This window comes from Cydia strobilella, chromosome 17, assembly GCF_947568885.1.
Source record: "Cydia strobilella chromosome 17, ilCydStro3.1, whole genome shotgun sequence".
NCBI lineage: Eukaryota > Metazoa > Arthropoda > Insecta > Lepidoptera > Tortricidae > Cydia > Cydia strobilella.
In genome coordinates this window covers 11,930,065-11,951,678 of record NC_086057.1, presented here as the reverse complement: position 1 = coordinate 11,951,678, position 21,614 = coordinate 11,930,065, and the positions used below count along the sequence as shown (strand labels likewise).

Here is a 21,614-nt window from a genome sequence, read left to right as displayed (position 1 = left end):
GGCCAATATAGTTTTTCCTTATTATGATATGAACTCGAGTCGTGTCATGCCGCAAATAAGTGCAAGCGATTTAGCTTATGAGACGTCTTATGAAACGAACGACTCCTGGGAGCCTAGCCAAAATGACAATCGTATATCGACAAACGCCAAACGAATAGAATGAAAAAATATCGGGCTGACAGGGCGCGTAGCTTGTCGTTAACGTGTCAACGTGTCAATCTTTAACGCTCCGTAGCGTATCGTAATCATCTCACTATCACTCTTCCATATTAGTGCCACAGTGTCAGTTGCGTTTCGTTCGCTACGGAGCGGAGCCTTCGCCCAGATGCTACGAAAAGTTATGTGACCATTTTCATAATATTATGAAAGTTTCCATTGGCGTTATCAAAAATAGATATAACTCCGTAATAGATGGATACAGTCTAAGAAAAAAACGTGCCTCGAAAATCACGAAAATTTGATTCACGGTCAGATGGCGCCACTAGTTTTGGCCTACTCTCGTATAGAGGGCGTTGACGGTTTCGTTTGTTATTTATAATTTTAACGCATATCAGTGAAAGAACATGGGTCTAAATCATATAAAAATAATTAATGCAAATAAAAAAAAACATTTATCCATATTTAAATACATTTTAACGTATTTTACTATGACAAAATTTACTATAACAGTACCGCTCTATCTTATTATATCCTCTTTGGCGTTATAAATCAACGTTTGTTATCCTGGCTAGGTCCTCTGATTGCATTTCGTCAGAACTAAACAGCGTGACCCGCTAACGCTGCTTAGTGCTCACGGTTAAGGTCGTGTTAAAACAAGATAGAAAGCATATTAAATTCTTAAAACAGAAACTGTTCCTTGGAAAAAAGCGCCTCGGCAATCAGAACGGATTGTGCTGGATTCTGAGCTAAGCTTCTCTAAGCAGCGTTGCCACTGGCGAATTTCGCTACGACAGAATCCTATTATTGATTTACAAAAACCGGGAAAATGCGCGGTAGGCCGATAATGGTAGAATAAATTGAAGGTTTTATTGATAAACCTTTTGGGGAGTCAATGAGGAGTGTTTATTTGTACCTGCTACGAAGAACGAGGCTGTAACTTTCGTTTTAAGTATATACCAGCGCGGTTTAGTGCGGTCAGGAAGAGCAGACCACTGATCATATTATATTCCAACGCTATCCCCTTCACTCGTATTCTGGACCAGCTGAAGATTTGGACTCAGTCACGCCTGAGTTGTTTACCTGGCTTAGCGACCTCAAAGCTATACTCTAATTGTCCTTCTTTATGGACGTTCGGTCCTTTTGGCGACGTCTGTGGAAGATATGCAGGAGCTGTTTCAGAGACTTGAGACGGAGAGCGACCGAATGGGTCTCACAGTAAACAGGAGCAAGACGAAGCTAATGGTAGTAGACCGTGCCAAAAAACTGCCCAGAATAGTTAACATCGTCCCAGGGGTTGATATCGTGGACGTGGCGTGGAAACATGGACAATACGAGCCCGAGAAAGGCAAAGGATCGATGCATTCGAGATGTGGTCTGGAGGCGTATGTTAAGGATACCCTGGACCGCCATGCGCACCAATGTATCGATCCTTTCACAGCTTCGTGTCCAAACTCGCCTATCCACAGTCTGTCAGCAGCGCATATTGTCCTACTTCGGCCACATAATGAGGAGGGGAGATGAAAGCCTTGAAAAGCTTATTATCGTTGGAAACACGGAGGGCAAACGAGGCCGGGGACGGTCTCCAACTAGATGGAGCGATCAAGTAAAAGGGGCCCCATCCTCAACCAGCTTTTGCTCGGTCGTCAGAGACGCGATGGACAGGCACCGATGGAGGCAGATTAAAAGAACCAGGTGTGGAGCATCCACATCCACTGATGACCACGATCCTCAGTCATGAGGGAGCGACCACAGAGAGAGATGGACGTTCGGGAGTCAACTACACCTGCGTTACTATTGCGGCGTCATTTTTGCCACCGCTGTATCTGTCAATTTCCTTCATAAAATCCGTCGCCGCATTACTGCCGCTATTATAACGTTGATTCTGTCACTCATTTTATTAAGAAAATTGACAAGTGCAGGCGGCGGCAACAACGACGCCGCAACAGTACCTAATGTACTTGCAATTGACATCCGAACGTCACCTTTACACATACGAGACATAACCTAATTTTCAAACAAAGTAAATTCATAAGAGCTGGTGCGAGATTTGTACGGAGCTGTATAAATTCTCATATTAAAGGAATTCTCAGCTTTAGTGAAATTACCTTATATTATATCGACCGGAGATTTTTTTGTATTTTTTTTAGTCGTTATTTTTTTCTGTTTCGACCTGTTCTGTTTAACAGACGTTTTATTATCGCTTCAAATAATAAAGTTAGGAAATGGTAAAAGTTTGTCGTAGGTAACTTCCTGAATTTTAAAAGTATATGTTGTATGGATCACACTTGAAGTAAACTTTATGATGTCATGTGCTTAAGTAGAATGTCGTAAATCTGTCTTATTTTAAATTTTTGTGTCGTAGCATTTATACAAAAAACATTCCTTTACCACAAAATAAATAATGTGAAAATAATGTGTGTACAATGTGATAAAATAAATGATTGTGATTGTGTAAGAAATGCTTACTTTGCTTATTTCCAGTCAATCATAACTTATGGAATTGACATGTGGGGACAGGCAGCAGATAGACAAAGGGTGTTTATACTTCAAAAAAGAGTAATAAGGATAATGGCTAGGGTGCCCTGGGATACGCCTGCCCGTAACCTTTTTCGGACATTAAGAATCATAACCATTCCAGGTCTTTATATATTAGAAGTGGCAAAAGTTGTTCGTAGGAATCTCGAGGAATTCAGAATGCGTGGTCCAAACTATCGTCATGGATATAATATTCTACCAAATAGACACAGACTGAAAAAATCGGAGCAATGTGTGTGGTATATAGGTCCCAAAATTTACAACCGATTGCCCAATGACTTAAAACTAGTTGAAATGTCCGACACCATATTTATAACCAAGCTCAAGAAGTACTTAACAGAGAAAGCTTTTTACTCGGTAGATGAATTTATAAATCGAATAGACTAACATAATATTCTAAATGCCTGTCACATACTGCTATATTTTATAATTTAATGATGTCTAATAAATTTAACTGGATAAGTCTAATGTAATCCTATTTCTACATGAATAATGACATATTTATAGTTGTATGTAAAGTGTGCTAAACAGAAAATGTTAAATGACGTGTAACGCTTGTTATCAATAAACGATTGATTGATTGATTGATTGATGAATAATGATGAATTTTAGGATTAGCAAAAACTTCATACGCCATCAATGCGTAAGTGACAATTATATATTTTTTATTTCCACACATATTTTTGCAACTACTGTACCTACTAACCTGGGTACTATAATAATAATGATTATAATAATAACACATAAATTCACAGTTTACAATGTTATGTGGCAGTTACGACATTAAGATTGCATTTAATTCTAGGTTGTTAGAGAATTTTGAGTAATATTTTTTCGTTTCGTAAGGCAATTTTTCTTTCTAATAAATAATTTCATAAGTTTAGGTTATACAATTACTAAATATTTGTTTTTTTTATTTTTATTAATAATACTTAATTCCATTTGCCGATTTCATTGAAAAATGTGACGTCACACCAGAGGGGGAGGGGTTTGCCAAATGTGACCAAGTCTGACAAGGAGCAGGAGGGGTCAAAAAACCTGGAAATTCATGTGACGTAATTAATGGATGAACCCTTATTCTTTGTTTATCTAGAATAATCGATATTTTAAATGTCAAAGAACTTTCGCTACTCAAATTCTACGGGGAATGGCAAATAGTCATATCATAATAGGAAGTTTACAGTCACATACGACTTTTTGTTTTCGAGCATCACGGACGCCACGATTCCGTCCAATTCCCAACGGTTGGCTACTCGCAACTCACTCTCGTGTTCTTGTGTTCTCGGGTTTTTGACATGGGAAAAAACCATTAAATTCGCGACACTGTTACCGTAACCGAACCGACACCTCTGTATATAGTTGTAGTAGTTTATAAATAACAAAAACACTTAATTTAAAAAGTATTTCCTGACGATTCAAAAAATACAAACGTAATTGTTCAAGTTTTCACTTTTGCTCACTTCTGTTGGCACTCCCGGAGTGCCACTGCTTTTTTAACACTTAATACATTACCTAACTTATCAAATTAAACAGCACGCAAACATTGATTTAAACTTTCACGATTTTTACTCATTATTATGGAGGTGGGTTTAATACTTATTTTACGCGATTAAGTCCCGTCGTTGTAAATAATAATGAGCACGCAAACATATTTTGTATTAGTTTAGGCATGTATAAACTGCATATCAGTAAGCTGAAATAAGCTAAAAATAGACAGAATATCTAGCACACATCATCAGTTTCTAAGCCAGTTTAGTCTACACCGTGGCGCGGACATATATTATGTAGCCTCGGGCAAAGTTCAGCCAGTATGTAGGCTACGTCAGCATAGTTTTACTTTCTAAAGAGCCCTCGCAGTGTTAGCAGAAACTATTATCTTGGATTGAACCATGATTGGATGCTGAATTACCTCTCAATAGTAGTGAACGTCTAAAACTTCTTTTGTCTTCGTTTTCTTTTATTAAAGTTGCAAAGTGAGTTCAGTCAGATATGAGGTTGAGCAGTAAACTTAGGTACCTACTTTTTATGAGCTATTTACCGATATTATGAGCTAAGAAACATTCTTCCTAACCAATGTTATGTAAAAATTAACAATTCATTATTATTTTAAGACTGTTTATCGAATTGTCAGTCAAAAGTATATTTTCGATCTCGAATCGAAATTCAATGTGAAAAGTACTTGATTATATAAAGTTTTAACTTATGAAAAGGAATAACAAATATTAGACAACAAATACTCGTATTTTAAATGGAGCTAGTGAACAACTTACTAGGTACGAACAGATTATTCTAATGTCTATAAATTTTCCTTTAACAAACAACAAGAAGCATACTAAAAATGTAAATGTTTATATGTGTTATATAATTTCTCTTGCTCGTTGGGTACAACATATGGCACCCAGATCCATCAATTTCAATTTCCTACCCCGTGCCGTAAAATGCGTTAATATGCGTCATAAAAAACCAAAAGCTTTACTATTTATACCTACCAAAACAAAACACATTAGGGAAATAATAAAAGTCAGAAAATGAAACACCAGTTTAATTTTATATTCTACACGATTTATTACACTTAGCGCCACTTGCACCTTCCCACTAACCAGGGGTTAACCCAGTGTCAAATTGTACTGGTAACCATGGTAACTCCAGGTTTAACCGCTTAACCCATTGTCAAAATGTGCTGGTAATCATCGTAACTCTAGGTTTAAACCGGTTAACCCTGGGTTAGTGGGATAGTGCAAGTGGCGCTAAGCTAATTAATTTTGAACGTTCTGGCTCAGGTTGTATAAAAACAATAAATAATTAGTGATTTAGTATGAGAAAAGACCAAACAATTCATTTTAATTATGTAACTACATAATTATATTTCTGTAATCATATCTTATTTAATTTAAAATTATTCATTTAAAAAGACTGAACATATATGAGTGGGAACGCAGACAGATCAAGTTTAATCAAAATTAACAGAGCTGGATTGAAAACGGGGCAAAATTTCTCTGCAGACGAAGTTGTGGGCAAAAGCTTGTAAATATGTACAATAAAAATCGTAGTTGAGATGTACACATCAATTAGATTATAACATTTATAACAAATATACAAAAGTTATAATTTTTATTTTGAAATCTGTGTAAGCTATGATTAGAATTTAATAAGTATTCCAAAAGTTATCTACACAATTCACAACCTTGAGGTTGTGAATACTATTGATAGTATTTTGGCTACGAGTCTAATCGCCATATTGCATTTTATCAAAACCAATAGGCCGCTTTGAATCGGATATTCAACTCAATAACATTCTACCAATAGAAATTCGGATTGAATTACCAAAACTTCAGGGGCTCGAATAACCATAATTTAAATGGCGTCAATGCGGCGAATATTGATACTGGGATTGCTAAACTTGGAGAATTTAAGTACACAAGTTTGATTGTTAACAGATGTATATGTGGCTCACTTGACTGTTGAAATAGTGAATATTATATTTAATGAATGTATAAATAAAAAATTCACTTCTATGTATACATAGAAAGCATTTTTTTTATACCACGACGGTGGCAATCAAGCATACGGCCCGCCTGATGGTAAGCAGTTACCGTAGCCTATGGACGCCTGCAACACCGGAGATTACACACGCGTTGCCGACCGTTTAAAAACCTGTACACTCCTTTTTTGAAGAACCCCATACTGTAGCCCCTCGGGAAAACCTCGGCAGGGAGCTCATTCCACAGCCGAAGCGTACGCGGGAGGAAATTTCTCTTAAACCACACAGTACGCGACCATTTAGGTGCTAGGGTGTTAGGACGAACACCCTGCCGATGGCGAGCGGTAAAGCATCCGTATACTCAGCAATAAATATATGATAAACACACAAATAAATGTCCTTACCAGGATTCTAACTCCCCCGAGTTAGAATCCTAACTCGGGGCCTCCTACTTCGTAGATAGGGTTATACCGACCAGTTTCCAATTTCCCCTCACTGTGCTGACTACCCAATGATTTCGTGGATTAAACAAGTGGTTTACATTTACAATGTTTATCACACCTGACATTGTTATTTATACCTCACCTGACCTTAACGAAATATTTTAGGAAGTAGGTAATAAATACGTTTCTCGCAAAACATGTTACTGAATTATATACAAACACCTACACGGTTCACCTCATGATGATATTAGGTAAGCCAGATTCTAATTTAACAATTTGATATGTTTTTCATCTGGTTTTGATACGACCGGTTTTGACCGTAAGCACCAATCAGTGGCTCACGGTGATTGGTGCTCATGAAATGCAATCAGGATTCGCCTCATAAAGCATTTCTTTCGCACTTATTGATGCCCGTGAGATAAAAACTCAAGGTCGTATCAAAATTAGATAAAAACTGTAATATTCTTGGAATATTAGCAGAAATATAATTATAGACTTACAGCACTCAGGACATTAACTATTTATTGATTAACGACATTGACATAAAATATATTCAAATTGATATATGCATGTTTTCCAAATAGTTACCACTACAAAAACCATATCAACTTGTCAAAACAGGATCAGCCTCAAGTTCGCAAAACCCCAGTCACATAATTATTTACAATTTGTTCCTATGTAATGTTGGTAGGTTTCACATGTCATTACCCATATCAAATATGTAGGTGGGCTTTGTTCCTTATAACAATAAAAAGGCTCGTCAAACGTTTGTGGTGACATCATGAGCAGCCACTTGATTAAAAAAATGTGAAAAACACAGCATTACAGTATTACTACTAAGGCACTGCGAACTACAAAGCAAATAAAAATACAGAGATACGAGAAAACACAAATAATAACAAAATACAATTTAAGTAGATTTGGGCGACGACATAACAGCGTGGCTCCGTTGCGTCGTCTGACTTGGTGTAGAATTCGGCAAGTTGCCCCGGAACCACCGAAACACCACACCCTTCAGCCAGAAGTCCGCGCTAGCGATGGTGTCCTGCAGCGGCCGCGGCAAGCGCACCACAAATGAACTTATACCTTTAAACGAGCAATTCTTGTATACAGGTTGGCTAAAAAATGAGTGCATTCCCGTTGCCAGGGAGGTTTTGGGATTATACTAAGCAACTTTTACTATAGGGCCACGAAATCGCAAAAAAAAATTTACCCTTCCATAGAAAATGGACCAGCCAAAATGTATGAAACAGCCAAATTTTTATTCGCGATTTCGGAATTGGTCCCATAGTAAAAGTTGCTCAGTATAATCCCAAAACCTCCCTGGCAACGGGAATGCACTTATTTTTTAGCCACCATGTATAAGATAATGTTACATAATATATGTATGTACATACTATTCACGTTGCTAATCTTATCTTGCCAAGTAACTCCAAGAATAGTCCTCAGGCAGCGCATGTGGAAAGCGTTGAGCTTGCGTTCTTGTTTCGCGTATGTAGTCCATGTTTCCGATGCGTACAGCAATACACTTAGTACTTACTTAGTAGTTACTTGGCAAGATAAGATTAGCAACGAGGTAGTGCTCTTAAGAACGCATTGTTGCAGCCTAACTGCTATGTTAAAGCAGAGAAGACTTCGCTGGCTCGGTCACGTACATATCATGGACCCTGGGAGACTACCACGCCAAGTTATGCTGGGTCAGATAGCGGATGTAAAAAGACCTGTTGGGCGTCCAGCTCTACGGTTTAAGGACTCCTGTAAGCGGGACATGGACAGTTTTGGCATTCGGACCGACAGTTGGGAGAAACGTGCTGAAATGAGACCGGAATGGCGTCACGACATTAAAGTCAGAACATCAAAGCACGACGATGACTGGCTGGAGAACCTTAAGCAGAAAAGTCTTCGTCGTGCTCTACCACCTCCTGCGGACTCGCGTTTAGTGTGCGATCGATGTGGCAAGAAATGCCGCGCTGCTATAGGACTTTACAGCCATCAACGGCGATGCAGGACCCCATAAACCCACAAGCGCCGCAACAAGCTACTATTCACCATTCATAAGTACTTGTTGCTAGGCCTACATGAATAAGGTATAATTTGAACTTTGAACTACATAACTATAAATCCTTCCCCCCCCCCTCCTTGCATCGGTTTCCTCATCACTGAGGGTCGTGGTCACTTCTAGGGAGCAGCTTCTCTTGGACAATTTGCCGCCACCTCTTTCTGTCTGTCGCCGAGCGTAGGGCACCGTGAAGTGTTAAATCAAGGGCTGAGCGAATTTGGTCTGTCTACCGCATCTCCTGCGTCTCGGCTTATCGCCTTAGATTTTACCAGTGAGTTTAGTATATTTATACATTTCGGGGATCTCGGAAACGGCTCTAACGATTTCGATAAAATTTGGTATATGGGGGTTTTCGGGTGGAAAAATCGATCTTATCTCTGGAAAACGCGCATTTTTGAGTTTTTATATGTTTTCCGAGCAAAGCTCGGTCTCCCATATAGGCCATATATTAATTATTTTAAGTAACATTTGAATATAATCACCGCGAGAACATGGAAACAATTGAATGAGCAACATACACTATTCGATGTGGCTGGACTGTATACTACCGACAAGTGGTATATTTGTGTTCGGTAGTTTACTGAATACGAAATAAAGAACTGTGACGTCACAAAGATGGCGCTCCCGGGTTGCAAATTCTAAATAATTAGTCGGCAAGTTATTATCAGAATTTTTAAAATTTGGTGTCCTATGAAAGCTGATGAAATAGTAAATTGCGTGCAATTAATATAGCACAATAAAATTCTTAGCTGTGAAATATCAAGTATTTACACAACGCATTTTAATATTACATTCATTCCCAAAAGACCTCTATTTATAATTCAGAGTGATTCAGACGTTCAGAAACCGTTCTATTTTCGAAGTAAATACTTATCTGTATTACATCCTAAGGATCAAACCAATTTAATTCAATGTACAAGTTTTAGACAGTTATTGTTGTTACTTGTTCTTTTGAGCAAAAGGGAATATTTGATTATAATCAAACTTACAAATTGAGCTGTTATCCGATAAATTATTTATTGGTTTTGAAACGAAGTTCAACGATTTATGATAATACTTGTAACGATTACAGACAAAGTAAATATACCTATTACCTATCAAGCAGTATATGGGACTGTTAATGGGGCATTTCCTATGAAAAGGGACCTTATTGTCGATGGCGCTTACGCCGCACAGCGTCGCGCAGCATTGTATTTATATCGGAGCATCGTTTATAATGGCGTAAGCGCCATCGATAATAAGGTCCCTTTTTATAGAAAATACCACAAATACAGATAACGCAAAGCCTAACGGCCGGATTCTAACAATGCTTCTAAGAAGTCACAGCGATGCGATACCGACCTGTCAGTTTCAAAAGTGACGTTATTTTGGTTGAAGAAATGTCCCTTTTGGCAGTGACAGATATGTGAAGAGAGACGAATATTTTTACGACTTTTACGAGGACAAAGTGGAGTAGTACATAACACAGGAGATATGTTTATTACGTGCCTAAATGTATATTTGTCATTATTATTTCATTCGGTCAATAACCTTAACTCACATGCGCTTAGAAAAATACCAAAAAAATAAGATATATTGTTCGTGTACAATGCTTTGTTTTGTGTTTTCAGATTTTCAATCAAAACCAATAATCCGAAAATAGGCTAAAGCAATATACACATATTCATTCAAATTAAGTTAACATGATTGATTATATTTCACAAAACGTAATTATAATTAAAATATTCTCTAAATTTTACAAAATCTACCTTAAAATATTTACTAACATAAAACATAAAGTTTTGAAATATTACATAAAACCTGAAAGCGATCGCGACATCCAACACTTTCTTGATGAAGGTATCATCGCAAGAATTTGGCATAGACTGATGATTCTACCCCACTAACGTTATTGAACGAAAAGGTTCGAGATCCATTGGGAAAACTATCGTGAAATATTTCGAGAAACGTCGGCAACAGAGGATACATGCATTTATAATTTTATAGGCAAACAGGTTTACTAAAAATTCAATTACATTTAATATATCTTTATTTCAGACTCATAAGTCCATTATGGGTTAATAGGTACTTACTTCATATATGTAAAACAGTTCTGAATTTGAAACGTTTACTATTTAAAACGAATTTGAAGAGGGTGAGACGGAGTTTGAAATTTTTCTGTTCTAGTAGGTATAATATTTATGTTTTCAAATAATAAAACTAGGTTGAAAATGTGTTAATTGAAGGTATTTACAAAACAAATATGCCTGTATAAATCAAACTTATGTAACGTACAGTCAGCATGAATAAAACAATGCGCCAAAAGTATCTGCCAACCTCGAATACTCGTACTTCTCCAAATAGAGATATATCTCTACAGTTTGCTTTCATAAGTATCTGTCACAGTCTTATTGTTCTAGATATAGATAAAATACGAGAATGGTATTGCGAATGAATGTGGAGGGAAGTAACGGGAAAGGAAAACCGCGGAAAAGGTGAACTGTGTGAGAGATATGAACCGAACGCAAGTGAATGATGAATGACGGGCGAGAGAAAGATATGAAAGAAAAAGACATGCTGCGCCGACTTCAAATGAATGGGATAAGGGCAAGCGAATGATGATGTTTTAGATATAGTTAATAGACAATCTCGTTTTGTTATTAGAGAATGACGATGATTTTTGACGCGTAGTCTGATCCATTATTTTGATGCTGACTGTACATAAGTTTATGACTGTCAGTCAAGTAATTATTTTAGTTTGCCAGTCAATATTAGTTCGTCTGGATAAAGGTAGGTACAGTCAACAATTCTATTCGCTTAGCAACTTTGCATACAAACTTCTATGCAGGGGGGTACCTTTTCTCTCCAGCTGACTGTACAACCGAGATTTCAGAGTATAAAGGTAATTGTTTGAACTTTAAAGACTGTGTTACAAATACGAGTACAATTCCACGAAAGTTTATCTTAAGTAAAGTAAGTAAGTACCTACCTCTATTAACCCTTTGAATAATTACAGTTGTAAACAAAAATGTCACTCACACGCCACGGTCCCGGGCGCGATCGAGCTAATGTAAGCCTTACTTGAAAGGTTACTTTGACAGCGTCCGCCATAACACAAGTTGTCCATGGTGCGGTGGGTACGACTAAGTACGACTTTAGGTGAGTTTGGGGGTATTTATGCAATAAGCAGCAAGGACGATATGTTTCTTTACATTTTTTGTTAAAAAATAATGTTTGGATATGTATATTAGCAAGTGTAGTCATTACGTAGCGTTAGCGACATTTTAAACATAAAAGACTGCCCTAAAAGCTTAAAAAACATTATTAGTATTTTTATTATTTACTCCTCATCAGGCTACCCAGCTACAGGCTACCAGGTATACATTTTGTATACGAAATAAAGCAAAACTATGCCTATATTTATTTAAAATAATGTCGAACAGAAACACAGTTTGCATTTTTTTGCGTGGGAATTATTTATGTGACAATCGGCACATACAAATCGGGAACCAATCGCTCAGCCCGGAAAGTTGAAAAACTTCGGTCGAATTTAGCAACAAACATTCAATATTTTCATAGAAAATAAGGATATAACTATTTAAAGATTGGCTATGCAGTTACACGCAGGTATAAAAAATATGTTGATTCGAAATTGAAAATGACACTTACAGTATTTAGTCCATATACGGCATATAATAATGTTGTGCCCTTGGTCGCTCCTCAAATAGAGCGCTTACAAATTGTAGAAGACGCAGCAAATTCACTGTACTTTTCGTGTCATTTTTGAAAAGTGCAACGACAATGAACATTTACTAAATAACGAAGTGGCTAAATATTATTTACAGTACATATGGTGCTACTTTTTCGCACTAGTGCGGAAAAGAGCACTTTTCGTGCATATGTCGAAAATTTAAAGGGGCATATGTACTGTAAAACGTTGTACGACACACGTGCGAATAGGTAATTCGCTACTCGTGTCGATTTAAAACACTCCCTGCGGTCGTGTTTTAATTTATCGCCACTCGTTTCGAATTTCCTATTTTCCGCACTTGTATCGTAAATAACTATTAATCACTTAATACTAATTTTGTATGTACGCCCATAGGCAACACACAGAGTTTATATTTGTATGTATACTATGACCCTTTGTATCACCTGTGTTATACAAATACATGTTAATCTATGTTTTTCTATTCTATTCTATAAGGTCTCAAGTTAAAATCCAACACGTAGTCCTGTTACAAAAAATATAAACATAAAGTCGAATCTAATGATACGCACCTCACAATATGTTTGCGTTTTAGATGCAAAATGTCTAAAGTCACATACCGCCACCACCGCCGCGAATAACATCGACTAAAACGAAACATTTATTGTTTATTTATCGTATGGCAATTTTATTTTACACCGTTCATTTATTAACTAGTTTATAATCTAAATCTACATTTGAACGAAACATTTGAGAGGCAAAACTAATAGAAAAAGTCGAATGTTAAATTAAGGCCTCTTGCCTAATTTAAAATAGTCAAATCCACCCTTATGTAATATCGGCCCGATTCTAATTTTAATAAACGTTAAAAATTAGATCTCGATACGATATGGATCGGATCTGTCAGTTTCAAGTGACGTTTCTTCAAACAAAAATGTCACTTTTCGTCACAAATACCAATGAAATAAATAAATGGGTCATTCTCAAAAAATATGTCTGCGGTCTAATTGCCACAACCCATACAAAATGTATGAAAAGTCGTCGTCAACCGCAGACATATTCTCAGAGAATGGCCCATAAACATTTTAACTCTTACGAGTACAAAATAATGCAACATGTTTTAAAAATTTTGTTTCTTTGTGGTGAAATAAAGAATATTTATTTATTTATTTAGAATGCCTATTATACATAATACTCCAAAAACACAGCGTAAAATATGCATTAAACGGAAACCATCCGACATGCAAATTGACTTTGGTAAGTATTTTTTCACCTCAGCAGCTCGAACGAGCCTACTTTCGTTTTCTTTGCAACACGAGAGCAAAGTTATTTTACATCTCGTGTTTTTGAGTCCCTCGCTACGCTCAAGATTCTACCTTAGAATCTTTCGCTTTCTCGGACTCAAAATAAACACTCGCAAGAAAACCCAACTTTCCTCTCTTGTTGCACAAATAACTATTGTTTTAATTTAGAACACGGGAGTATTTTTCAGGGTTCCGTACCCCGTACCTATATTATATACCTGCAGTACCTAAATTTTATGCAATTTTAGGGCTAACTAATTTAGTCTAGGCCTAGTTAGTAACAATACTGTCTACAAACCTGGTTAAGTTTTGTTAAGGTTAGATAAAGTGTAGCAATGCTGACCCTGAACGCTGTTCGAAACGTCGGGATGTATTATAAATTCAATATACGCGATATAATCCATTTTCATAGCTTTATTTCATGTAGCAATGCTGTTAGATCATAACCGCGGCAGTAATGCGGCGGCGAATGTCACTTACTTTACCAAGGAAATTGATTGTTAGTGGCGGCAACAACGAAGCCGCAACAGTAATGCAGCTACAGTTTACATTCGAACGTCACCTCATCTTCTTGCTCGTGTAAAGGGATCAAACTTCTTAAAACTAAATTTTTGTCTGCCAATGTTTTGCCACTTCTAGCCCTCGGGGTGTGGCCCTCAGGAGATCGTCCTCAGTGCACATCGTTGAGCACAGAGAACACTGTCACCTTTCACTGTCACTGTTGAATATCAATTTATTTGATAAATTGTATTGCTCTCATTGCGGCATTGCTGTCGCAATTTGGAACGTTTAATCCGTAAATTTTAACAAAGATATTAACAGTGACATTGCCCTCATTAACGCTGCTGCAATCGCCATCCGAATGCAACCTTTAAAATCCCGGTAAGGGCCTATATTTGTATTATAACTGTGATAAATAAATAAATAAATATTATAGGACATTCTTACACAGAAGTCCCAAGTAGTATTGTGATGACTATGTAAATTTACAATGTGCATACATATTTGTTTGAGTTAAAAATGCGTTCTATGAATTTTATGTATATAAATAGATGTAATGAATAAACTTTAAAATTTACATGTTGACGGGAGTAAAATAGATTGAAAGATGGTAAACGGTTTTTTTTTAATTAGTACCTACGCTAATCATTGAAATTAGGTTTCCAAAAGGCTTTCTTATTGAGCCGTCACATAAAAAAACTGCGTGCTAAAATTTTGATTTCAGTCAGCTGCAGAGATAGTGAGTAGTGACCCCTGCATATAAATTTGTTCGCAGGAAGGTCAACTATCCCTGCAGCTGACTGTACATTAAAAGTCTAGCTTTGTTTGGTTTAAAAATGTCCATTAAATATGATTAGAAACTAAAAAAATCTTCATCTTAAATGTGCTTCATAAAATGGTTAATTGTTTGAAGAGTATTGTTGTAAGTTCGAGTCTCGTCCAAGGCAGTGGATATTCTATTTTCCCCTGGATAAACACAATGTACATATAACTCTTTTCAGATCTAAATAATAATAATTTAGGTTCTATGTTAAAGGCAAAAACTTTATTCATATTTGATATTTTCATGATTTCCGCCAAATAATTAAAACGACACGGCTTGGTCGTTACTCGTCCTAACATTTAGCTTACTTATATATTTTACTAAACTCTTAATACTTAATTAAGACTCGCACTTCACCGTTTTTTTAATAAAGAAATAATAATAATTATCAACACATTACCTAACTACCTAACTATTACCTAAATTGAAAATTTACACGTTAATTCAATTAATAGGAATAGATTTAGCCAATTTTGAATTCTTATAAAAATGTGTAATATTTTCATAGGAGCTGGCACCTGAAGCTAAATACAACTAAAGTTTTCTAATAAACGAAACTAACCTTATATTTTCTTTAAAACTTCCTACGTTAACCGAATAACTTTATATTTCATACCACAAAAGTTCACAACACTTCAAAACACTGTCAAAAACTGACCGTCTAATGTGCACGCACGTGTTCTTAATTTAAATTTTTAAACGCCGCGCTCGAACGGTCGAGTTTCGAAGGAAGAACACATAGAGGCCCGTTCGGTAATCGCGAGGCGACTGACTGGGACCCCGCGAGCCGAAGCCCGTAGTGCGCATGACACGACCTTTTATTTTATATTTTGACATACCCTGCCCGTGACATTCCGCAGTTAAATCTACTCGTAAATTATTCAATTTTATTTACTTATTTGCACCCCTCGGCTTATGACAGGGTAGTGTAATTCTTCATCTTTATTATATGTAAATATAATATATTTTTTGCTGCAAGAAATAACTAAGTTACGACAATACTTGTTGTTTAATGGAGTAACTGTCCAATTTTTTTTTTGTCTTAGAGACGGCCCCGAGCGAAATAAACGTTAGTAAACAGTAATTATAAAAATATAACATAAATAGACGTTGAAATAAATACTTAATAAATAAGTAGCAGTATCAAACAAATTAAATAAACAATTATTTATTATTACCAATAGAGAAACACATGACGAAATTTTAATTTTTCGCGCTGTGCGGCGCGCAGCCGGGCTACTCCGATTATTTGAACTTGCATAAGTATGCTTCGGACTTGTAGAATTTTCCGCAATATTTTTATTTCATAGAAATTACTGAAAAAAAAACTGTGACTAAAACACACATTTCATATAATCGCATCGAGGATTCATTAAAACTAAAAACTGAACTGCACCACCTACGTGACCCTTGCGCACTTTCATTGAATAGTAGTAGGTTTTTATAAAAAAAAACCCAGATGTGTGAGAACATTTTCGGCGATAAGCTGATAGAAAATTACCCGACCGGAATAGAATGGGGTCGGTTTTGGCAACATGCCCGCCCCCGGCTTATGCCGTCGAACCTGTGTAGGTACCGGACTTGTTTAAAAAGTGGAACCTAACTACATAATGTCACTCGGCTTTATCCGAAACTTCCTTGACTGAAAAACTTTATGAGGGTAAGAATTAGTCTTAGGTAGTTCGCTTCGGTTTTTTAAAGTGTTTATATATTTTTTTATCAAGGGAAGACATTTTCTTTTTTATTGAATGAAAAATTGAGAATTTGAACTTGCGACCTTTGGGGACCTATTTTACAAGTTCATAATCGACGCGATCAATGTTTCAATTATTCTTTCAACTATAAAATTGCGATTTCGCTAGCAGATGTCTTAGCTTGGTACAAAAATTAATCAAGATAGCTTTAAGTATTTAAAAAAAATATTGAATAGAATTGAATAGAATAGAATAGAAATAATAATATTGCTTCAAACAATCGTGATAGCAGGATCATTGTGAATTCTGGTATATTGTGGTATATTTTTTTATTCACTACCTTAAATCTTACCTCATATTACCTAAAAATAGCCTCGAAAATAAAAATGGATGTAAAAACGCGTTCTAGAAATATTACATAACGGACGGGAACGTGGGATGACAGGTGTTACCTGATAACTGTTTACTTACCTTATTTTCCTTATTGTATTTATTATACCATATAAAAATATATAAGCATGCAGTTTGAGCGATGTGATGCATTTGCACCACGCATAAACTTTTATAAGTTTCTGTGGCGCATCTTAGCTTTAAGTTCTTTGTATGTATTGTGTTTTGTGATATAAATAAATTAAATATATATATATATATATATATATATATATATATATATATATATTTCAATTGTCCCCATACCCCATACTTACCATATGACAGTGGCACCCAATGTGGGGCCACTATACCTACGGATCTCGGTACTTCACAAATCTGGTGACACGACCGCGATATTTTAAATATGAGTTGCATAACACTAGCAGTTTTTTTACTCGTTATCATTAGGGAATTTACAAAAGCAATTTATAATTCAAATAATTTAATGAGTAAGGACGGAGAATGCTTTGTAATTTTACAAGATTTAGATGACACTCTTCGGTGTTCCGAACGAAAAAGAGAGACAGAAGGTGGTTGGTCCTTAACTACCGGTACACGGAAACCATCAGAAGTCAGAAGGGTTTTCTTAGGCAAACAATCACCATATGGCAGGCAACGAATGCTCAAAAAAACTTATAGAGGGAAATGCTTGGAATACAATTTTTAACTTCGTAACTGGACTAGTTAGCAAGTGAACATATCAAAAGTCCCCGGCCCCGGCCACTTATACAAAATGAGTTGATTTTGTTACAAGTTTTATTTTGTTACGTTTTTCGATATCTTGTAGTTTTTGAGATATCCGCTCTTGAAAGTTGGTTTAGGGCTCTCAAGTTCTTGATATCTACACCAGTGAAGCTGCTAGACCGGGTTTGGTATTGTTTTCGTATAAATCGGGGGTGCCAAATTCATAAGGCTGGTATGTAGAGATCAAGATAAAATTGAGAGCCCCAAATAAACTTTCAAGAGAGGATATCTCAAAACCTATTCAAGGTATCGAAATACTTGAGAAAATTTACCTTGTAGAAAATTTAATCAGCTTTCGTTTTGTGTAAGTAGTTATGTCACTACGATGCAAAGTTTCCAAGAAATAAGTGAAAAACCGAAAAATGGGATCTTCAAACCCCCCTCTACCTGGTTAAAGGACTTTTGATATGTTCACCTCCTAACTAATCCAACCAAGTTACGGAGTCAAAAATTGTGTTTCAAGCATTTAGAATAGAATAGAATAGAATAGAACATTTTTATTCAACATCACATGAAATGGCAGAGTTAACAGATAGCGTAGTACATTTTTTACAGATAAACCTTAAATTTAGACTTACAAAACTAAGAAATTGAGTTGCACATCAGAGAGAAATATTCATGCGTGTTAAATAGGAGCTTGCCTCAGCATAATGTTGCAGTGTATTTACTACAACGCTGGTTTTCAGGCAGACCCTTGATACATTATCCCTTACTCGCTGTTAGTCGAAAACTAAATGGCTTAGAATTATGTTAACATGTATGTATGAGTGTAAACTATGTTTTAGAAATTGGACAGAACAATTGCTGGTATAGTGTGTAAGCAGAATTTAATAGTTACATATGTATTAAAGGAAGTATATAAGCTTATGATAGATAGATATGAGTGCAAAAATACTTAATATAGATAAGAATAAATAAAGACATAAGGTGCATAGATATAATCATTTTAAATATTTCCCTCTTACCTTCTTGTTGTTTGGCCTAATAGCTTTAACCACAAAATATTTGATAAACGGCATATTCTGGAGAAGCTGCATCTTGGAAAGAGTCCGGCTTTGGAAACCTAATCGCAATTTATTTGATTTATTGGTTTTTTAACCCGGACGGATCTAACTGATCTAATTGTTATATTTATAAGGGTCCAAAACCGAAAAAATCCGTAACTATTGGAATCCACTGAGTATACTCTTTCGACTGTCAATTACCACAAAAAAAGGAAAAATGGGTTAGACCTTTTCCGCGGTGTCCCAGTGACACATTTATGCAAAATAGTCTTACTAGAAATCCAAAAAGCCTCCAGGAAGATTCCGGATGTGGGAAATGAAACTGTTCAATAAATAATTCTACTAAAGTGTTGTTCGAACTAAACTGATATACGAGGCAACGCACCTGCGAGAATACAACTGCAACAAACCCTAGAGCAACAGCAATCAAGTAGTTTTGATTTGAGCAATCAAAACTACTGCAGTCACTTTTTATTTCTACTAATATTTCTTCGCTAATGTTACGTAGGTTTACTCACGATCTTTGCCTTTGCGGTTATCTGGTAATTATAAAATAATGATTTCATTTACGTCATTTTCGAGAAACTCATTGCTACTGCCTGGAATACGAACTAACGACATTAGCCGTAATACCGTTTGGCAACTAGAGTTTATCGAATTGTTGTACATCATGGCAGGAGCTTATGGAATGGGAGATTCTCAACTCAATGCATCTCCCCTACACTCATTTATATTGGCAACGATTACGATACTAACATATCTATATTTAATATTGTCTTCGGTTACCGCGATAGTCGGTGACCCACCCGTTGACCACGAACGCTGTAAAGAGTTCGAAACGTCGGGATGTATTATAAATTCAATATACGCGATATAATCCGTTTTCATAGTTTTATTTCATATCTATATTTATCAATTCACAAAGAGATTTTTAAAGTTTAAATATCGTTTCCTTATTTTTTATTTTTTATCTTTATTGGGGAAAAAACAGATACACGCCAGTAACATTGCACAGATAAGATTATAAAATGATAAATGTATCCTACATCCGAACACAATTCTTACTAGGAGTTCAGACATTCATTTTAGGACAGCATTGTTATCGGAACTTAAACATATATCCTTACTTATACTAAAACTTAACAATAACGATATTTACTCATATCACATCTTAAGCAGGTACCTAAATACATAAACACAAAAATAGGTTTAGTTCGGCCCTAATTACAAGTAAATAAACAGTACAATAGAAATGCAGCTACAACATAGGTAATAAAATTATAGGAGCAGCCTGACTTTGCGCTTGAAGTTAGATCGCGTGTTATTAAATATGTCAACCGAGACTAGGCGTTTATTGTAATTATCACAAATTCTACGCAGCGGGGCTCGTACCCCAGCATTACTGGCAGGCGTCGGAATCGCGAATAGGGACAGTGTTCATATCCTGTAGGTGGGAGCTCGGAAACTGATAGCCTCCAGTAGCTCCGGGCAGTTATGCTGACTGGTACATATATTATATTTGAGACGGTGGCATCTTGGGCGTGGCGTCTGCTCGCCAACGTCGTTGACAAAGTTGAATGTTCGAGACATGAATGTTTGATGTTGTGTGATGTTGTGTCTTAACGATTATTCCATCCATCCATCCTCTTTGTGCACCTGTTAAGTGTGAAAAATAGGTATCTTCACTAAAAATATTTTACATTTCATTTTACTAAAGCAAAAGAAATTCAGATTCTCTAAAGCAACCTTTCTCATCCCATTTGTTGACGTATATCGGACCGATAAATTATTTTAAAACTTCGTCTTTATTACCTTAGAACTGGTAAAGATTTAAATTATTCGTAAAAGTTTTAGATAAAGGAGGTTTCCACGAAATAATTTTCGGTGTGTTCTGTAACCGTAACTAATGACATTTTTCGAGGGAATTTAGGTTTAGGAGTTTCTATTTATCGATCTCAAACGTTAAAGTCACATGAACCTAGCCGCCGCCATACAATGAAAGTTACGCTAACGTTTTGAAACATTTCGAAGTAACATGAAATTTGCCATCAAAATTTAAGACGAAAGTAGAGGACCCGAAATCGCCTTTTCATACAAACGTAGTCTTCATTTTTCTCTCTGTATATTAACATTATTGAAAATATTTTGACACAATTTGTTGTATATCAACCACAACTATGACCCTACGTTTGATTTTTGTTGATGTAATAAAACGGTGTTTTTAAAATTTTAATTAAATTAATATGTTAGTTCGTTTTATCCTCGCCAGGGTGTTGAAAAACGTCGTATGAAACACGTGTGCATTTGTCATTGCACACATCAACTTTCTTAAAGCGAGCGTGGCTTTGAGGACGTAGCACACTTGTATGACAACGTACCTACTATTACAGTAGTACCTCAATAAGTACTGAAATCCCTCACAATGGTATAACTAATCCTCGTAGAAGTAGGCAGAAACGAAAAGTGACTATGACAAGAACAAACAATAACAGCACTTTCTCAGGTAAGTACACCATTTGAAAATTTTTATAAGACTATCTGGTTCTGTCATCTCCCCATCCCCCTCAACACCTTTATAGTATTGTTCCTATGAGCTCGTAGCAAGCATTATAAGATTTGCAATGCCATAAGTTACCTTAATGCAATGAAAAACTGCACCACTCAACCAAATATAAATGAAATATAGCAGGCACATTAATCTCAAATATTTTATGAAATAATCTCTGTATATTTGAGATTATTTAATT

General features: G+C 36.1%; 1 protein-coding gene across 1 annotated transcript in view; it reads right to left on the bottom strand.

Annotated features, from left to right (window-relative positions):
• LOC134748731 (limbic system-associated membrane protein-like) overlaps positions 1–15,862 on the bottom strand; it is a 123,042-nt gene extending 107,180 nt beyond the window's left edge. Inside the window, exon 1 of the mRNA XM_063683506.1 lies at positions 15,556–15,862. The gene's annotated coding sequence lies outside the window, so the exon portion shown is untranslated. The remainder of the gene's footprint in view (positions 1–15,555) is intronic.
• Positions 15,863–21,614: the final 5,752 nt, after the last annotated feature.